The sequence below is a fragment of the Tupaia chinensis genome, unplaced genomic scaffold, assembly GCF_000334495.1.
Source record: "Tupaia chinensis unplaced genomic scaffold, TupChi_1.0 Scaffold149011_1, whole genome shotgun sequence".
NCBI classification, from domain to species: domain Eukaryota; kingdom Metazoa; phylum Chordata; class Mammalia; order Scandentia; family Tupaiidae; genus Tupaia; species Tupaia belangeri.
Genome location: NW_006208857.1, coordinates 1,335,084 through 1,342,129, shown reverse-complemented (window position 1 = coordinate 1,342,129; position 7,046 = coordinate 1,335,084).

The following is a 7,046-nucleotide window of genomic DNA, read 5'->3' as shown; positions in this document are numbered from 1 at the left end:
ATACAGTTGTCTTCCAGAAGAGTTATTGAAAAAGTGATACATACAAGTAAAGGGAGAGAGGCCACTAGTTCCAATTATCAGTTCATAAAGTCTTTGACAATAGGGAGCATAGATTCTATTCAGGGTTGGATTAAGGGAGGGTCTCCTGCAGATCCACAAGTGTAGGTGATTCTCCAGGGAATGCAGTTTCAGGAAAGCAGTTCTGGTACGCAGGGATGATTATCAGCTGATGCGGCACAGCAGTCATCTTGTAGTTACCAGGAATGGTGTTGTGGGGATCTGCAGTGTGAGTTGTCCTTGGGTATCTGGCTTCCTTAAGAATGGCAGAGTAGTTCTTGTTTTCCCCTGAGGTAATGCAGGCTGGTAACTGTCATCTTCTCAAGTTGCAAGTTCTTCAACCTAGTTTTCAGCCTCCGGGACATCCAGCGCTGGAGAGGCCAGGGAGGCCGCCCCCCCCCCACAGGGGGGCCAGGGAGATATTGTTTTGTGAAAACTTAAAGACTGAGAATGTTATCCTTTTCCTCGTGTTAGCATGTGGATATTTTTCTCAGCTCTTCACTTACCTTTCTATTTACTTATGCTTACTTATGGTCATATTTTGGTTGGCTGATTGGCTGGTTGGTTTTGACATGCGGGAGTTTGGAGGGTGATCGATGTTCCCTTTTTCGGGGATTATGCATGTCCACTGAGTGTAGTAATGAAATCAAGGATACAGACATATCCACCATCTCCAATATTTAACTTTACATTTTGTCGTTGACATTCAAGATTCATTCTACTGGGTTTTTCGGAAGTATATATTGAATTACCAATGACATTTTTTACAAAAAAGCAAAGGTAACAAGATGCAGATTGGAACATATAAAAGCATAGAGAACAATTGTTCTAGAGACCATGTGGGCGGAGGATGGTAAATGGGGGAGACAGAGCAAAGGAATCAAAGAAAGAAGCAAAACATTTAAAGGACACAAAAATAGAAAACGATCTCTTGATGATTATGTGTATGATAATATCTCTAACTGTGCTACCATGCAGTGTATTCATGCTGGGAAAATCCGTTTTGTCACACTCACGTTTCCAGTATCAGAGCACAGCACACTTGGCTGGAATGGTGAGATTCTCTCTCCAATACAGCTGGAACCTGCCCTCCGAGGCTCCTGCTCTGCTAAGAAGAGAGCTGCAGGGACCAGGTGAGGCAGTGGGCATGCAGCTGCGGCAGCGAGGGCCTTGACAGCTGGGAGTGCCCTCCGCCCCACCCCCCCATACCACTTAGCACACCCGGGACACTGCTGTCACCAGTGCCAGCCGCTCAGGAAACAGAAGCCAGAGGCAAGCTGTCGCATTTACTTGTGCAGCTTAAGCCGAGGCATCTTGGTAGATATATGTTCCACAACTGGTCTATTAGTAAAAATGAAACTTATCCAGGGAGACGTTTCTGAGAATATTTCCACAGAGATTGTGGGTTTCCTGAGATTCGAGGGTGTTTCATGTGGTCTGAAATGAAGGCAGAGCCTTTAGCTGGTGGGAGGGTCAGCCACGTCTACACACAGGCTGTAGGCCTGACAGCTGACCTAACATTCCAACTGCCCAGAGCACATGGACGCTTCTGTGACCTGCAGTGACCTCTTCTCTCCACTGGCCTAACACCCTCATCTGGCATCACAACTTCTCTTTCAGTGGTTTTCGTATTTTTATAAATGTATTTATCTCCCTAACTGAATCACTAGTTCCATGAGAATAGGAATGGAATCTTGCAAGTACTCTACTCTCTCAGACTCCACCCCAGCTCGGCAGAGGGGAGCCCTGCGCCCTTTCAGCACAGAGACGGGGCTGTACATCTAGAAGGTGGTCTTAGCAACTTTGTGAATGAGAATATAGGCAAAGCATTAGAGCCATACAGCCCAGCCTAGGAACAGAGTCCGTGGAGCACTAGACTGCACTACTAGAAGCCACGTGGTTGACCACAGTTTGGATCCCCGTTCTGGTTGACCTGAAATATACCAGGGACGTGTGTGTGTGTGCCCACGATCCTGATGGGATGGAGGGGAGGGATCATAGAGTGGCCAGACTTGTTTCTCTCTCATCCACCATGAATTTCACCATAAAGTTAAAAATAAATAGTTGATGAATGAATTTTTTAAAATACATTTTTTAAAAGTTGTACCACCAATACTAAAGGGTCAAAGGAGAGAGAACTCAGCTTCATTCAGGATAACAGATAGCGAAGTCTTCAGAAACAGGCTTATTGAAGAGGCTTGGGTAAAGTGGATAGAATTGTTTTTTAAATAATCTTAACTACATTTTTATTATTATAGAAGCCACATGTATCATTATTAAAAAGAAAGTATGGTCAAATAAAAATAAGAAAATAAAAATTATCCATAATCTCGTTACACAGAAACAGCCGCCATCAACAGTATAACACATCACCTTTTCTTTTTCTTTATTTCTTTTCCCTTTTTTTTTTTTTTCTGGAGAGGTTTTTGCTATAGGGCATGTGCGCTCACCAGAAAGACAGAGACAGAGAGACAGAAAGCGAGAAATAACCCCCCAGGGGGGATGGCCACACCGCAATCCCTTCTCCTCCATTCTCCTCTCGGGATCTTGGGCACACACACACACACACACACACACACATGCGCCTGGCATGAGTTTAAGCTGTCAGGTCAGGGACTTGAACCCCAGTTGACTACATGGGAGTCCAACAACATAGCCATTATGCCAATTGCTGGTCCCTTTTTTTTTTTTTTCTTTTTAAATAATTGCTAGAGGATGCATGTGCTTACCAAAAAGAGAGACAGAGCAGAGAGGGAGAAAGGAGAAAGCACCCCCTAATGGGGCATGGTCAAGCTGTAATCTTCTCCTTCATTTCTCCATCTTGTCAGAATTCTGGGTGTGCACAGGTATTTGGTGTGCTTCTCAAGCTGCCAGGGACTCAAACCCTGGTCAGCCATATGGGATCCAGTTCCCTTTAGCACTAGGCTATAAGACTGGGTCTACTTTTCCTTTTTCACAGAAGGTCTATGTAATAAAATTTCAAAATAAAGTCTTATACTTGGGCCAGCAGGGAACATAGCGATTAAGATGGTCGACCGTGGTTCAAGTGCTAGACCCAGTGGCTTGAAAATCAGGCAGGGCAAATGTGTATGAATGCCCAGACTCCCAAGAGGAGAATGAAGGGGAAAGGACTGCAGCATGGCCCCCTCCCAGGGGGGGGCGCCTTCTCACTTCCCTTCTCTCTGTTTCTCTCTGTCTCTCTACAGAAAGCACACATACTCTATGGCAAAAACCTAAAAAATAAAATTATGCTAAAATCTTAGACCTAGGATTTTAAAATCTGGGCTTTTGAATATATCATAAAGATCTTTCAATGCATTAATACTTTTTTATTCTGTTGCTTTTGTTCACTGTATAACAGTTCACTTGTTGATATTTCACTTTTTAAAAATTTGCTAGAGAGCACATGCCTCACCAGATAGAGAGGGAAGGTGATAAAGCACTTCCCCTGGGTGATGGTCAAGCCACAATTCCTTCTCCTCTCTTTCTCCTTTTGGGATTTTAGGTGTGTGTCCAGACACACACACACACACACACACACACACAGACACGAGCCTGGCATGTTTCTCAAGCCACCAGGTCCAGGACTCAAACTGCAGTTAGCCATGTGGGATCCAGTCACCTTAAATGCCACAGCACTGGTCAGATACCACAATTCATGTAAATGTATTAGATATTTATTTAGGTTGGTTCTTCTATTTCTTTTTATTAACAATGCTGCAATAAATATCTTCAAAGTTCTATCTATGTGCAGTCCTCAAGATTATCTCCACGGAATGAAATTCCTACATGTTGGTTTCTGGATCAGCAGCCATTCACATTGTAAAGATCTTGGTATTGGGCTGGCAGGCAGCGTGGTGGCTAAGGTTCTAGATCCCTCATGACCAACTACCGTGGCCCAAAATCCCAAAATCCAGAGAGGAGAATGGAGAAGAGATCTCACTGTCCCTCCTTCTGTGTTTCTTTCTTTCTCCCTGGTGAGGCTCTGTGGCAAGAAAAAAAAAAAAATCTTAAAAAAAATAAATAAAAGACTATTGTAATAAGGTCAAATATCCCTCTCCCAAAATTCTAACAGTTTACACTTTTACTACTCATTTACTGGGTAGGATTTTGACAGGTAAAATTGAAAGGAATGACCTTTTTTTTTTTTTTTTTTTTTGAGAGAGAGATTTTTGCTATAGGGCACATGTGCTCACCAGAAAGACAGACAGAGACAGAAATTGAGAAATCACCGCCCCCCCTCCCCAGAGGGAATGGCCATGCCAGTATTTCTCAGGCCAGACTACAAGCTCTTAGAATAAGTGCCAGCCCCTCAGCTGAGGGGAGGCTGTCATCCTCCACTTCCCCTCTTCCAAGGACACAGACATCGTAAGCAAAAAGGATGTGCTCACTTCCTTCCCTTCCCAGTGAGGACAACCCCACAGTGTGCACAAGGTCAACACTGGCATAACCCCAGAGTAATCTCATGATTTCTGTCACTATGTCACCGCATTGCTCCTGCCCTAGAGTGAGAGAGGACTCAGGCCATTCCAGCTGTGGAGTCTGTGGTCCTACAGACACTGTAGGATTCCTGGGTCCACACCCACCAACCCAGGACCTGGGGTTCTAATCTGACAGAGTGTTACACCCGTGCAGATGTGTATGCATCTTACAGAATAGCCTCCAATACATACATTGGCAATGGACTTCGGAGTCTTTCACAGTTTCCCTAGGCACTTAGAATCAGTAAAGATTGAGATTTTGCTTAGTTTAGTTTTTGTTGTAGGGCATGTGCATTTACTAAAAACAGAGAGAATAAAGTGAGAGGGACCAGCAGGTGGCATAATGGCTATGTCGCTGGACTCTCACGTAGTCAGCAGTGTTTTGAGTCCTGGACCTGGTGGCTTAAACTCACGCCGGGCGCATGTGTGCGTGTGTGCCCAAGATCTGGAGACGAGAATGGAGGAGAAGGGATCGCAGCATGGCTATTCCCCTGGGGGAGTGATTTCTCTCTTTCTGTCTCTCTGTCTCTGTCTTTCTGGCAAGCACACGTGCCCTATAGAAAAAAAAAAAAAAAGAAGAAGAAGAAAGTGAGAAATCTTTCCCTGGAGGGGATGGTCATGCCACAATCCCTTCTCCTCTGTTCTCCTCTTGAGATCTTGAGCACACATGCTCACGTGGCCTGCATGTTTTTCATGCTCCCAGGTTTGAGACTCAAACTGCACAATTGGCCGTGTGGGAATCCTATGCCTTAACCACCACATCACCAGCTGGACTGAGACAGAGACTTCTAAAGCAGCAGTTAAACCCTGTACTTGCACTCTTATGCAGTTTTCTTGGAGACGGAAACGTGAGCGCACACTCAATCCTCTACGTGAATGTTCACAGAGCTTTATTTGTCTGGTCGGAAGCTGGAACAGTCCTACAGACTGTGGCACGTCCACGCCGCGGGATACTACTCAGCCATAAAAAGAACACTCTCGTTACACTCACATGGGCAACTTGTCAGGGAATTATGCTGCGTGGAAACGCCTCTCCCAGAGGTTATGCACACAGCGATCCCGTTTATATAACCTCCTGGCGATGACAAAATGATAGACAAGGAGTGCAGTCTGGTTATGGTGGGGATCGGGGACAGGGCAGCGCGGCAAGAGGAGAGCAGTCATGGTTATGGCGGGGATGGGGACAGGGCAGCATGGGGAGACGAGGAGTGCAGTCGTGGCTGTAGTCGTAGTCAGGAAAGTCTCCGGGGCTGGAGGGCTGTTATGATGGTCCTGTCTCCACTGCGGTGGTGGCCACACAAACCCACACGTACGATAAAGGTGTACAAAACTAAATATGCATGCACACACACACACACACACACACACAAAGGAATACAAGTGAACCTGATGAAATCTGAATTTCTTGGTTATTTTTTCCTACTAATTCTGCAAGATGTTACCATTGGGGGAAACTAAGTAAAGGGTACAATGGATCTCTCTGTGTTATTTCTTATAACTGCTTGGGAATCTATAATTTTCTCCAAATAAAAATGCTAATTTAAAAGAAAGTAAATTAACTCAATCTTATATACATATATATATATATATGTATATATGTATATACATATATATATATATTTAGAACTCTGTATCCACCAATTAGCTCATTCTCGTTGTTCCCAAGCACACCTAAGGTAGCCAACTCACCCTAGTTAGCCAGCTTTCTTCCTTTTTTTTTTTTTTTGGAGGGGTTTTTGCCATAGGGCACGTGCGCTCATCAGAGAGATAGAGACAGAGAGATAGAAAGCGAGAAATCACCCCCCCATGGGGGATGGCCATGCTGCAATCCCTTCTCCTCCATTCTCCTCTCGGGACCTTAGGCACGCACGCACACGTGCCTGGCGTGAGTTTTAAGCCACCGGGTCCAGGACGCGAACCGCGGTCGACTATGTGGGAGTCCAGCGACATAGCCATTACGCTAACTGCTGGTTCCTAGCCAGCTTTCTTGATTTTAGCCCAAAAAGGCCATCACCAAACCCCTCCGTCTCAGATAAATTGGAATGGCAGTCACCCAACACGTACAAAGTTTGATTATGCACAATTCTTTTTTTTTCCTTTTGGTCACAGGGCATATTCTCCTGTCAGTGAGAGACAGTGGGAGGGAAATCAACTCCTAGGAGAGACAGACATGCCGCAGTCCCTTCTCCATTCTTCTCCTGGGATTTTGGGCATGCACGCACATTCACCCAGAGTGATTTTCAGGCCACCATGTCCAGGACTCGAGGCACAGCTGGCCACGTGGGAGTTCAGTGCCCTAACTGCCACACCACCTGCTGTCCCAATTATGTGTTATTCTTAACACAAAGCAACGTTCAACACATTTCAGAGAACAGGTAGTATTCATCCCATATTCTCTGACCATAGTACAATTAGGTTAAAAGCCAATACATTTAGAAACCCTAAAACACACTCTTGAACAACTTATGGGTCAAAAAATAAGCCATAGGCCAGAAAGCAATGCAGCAG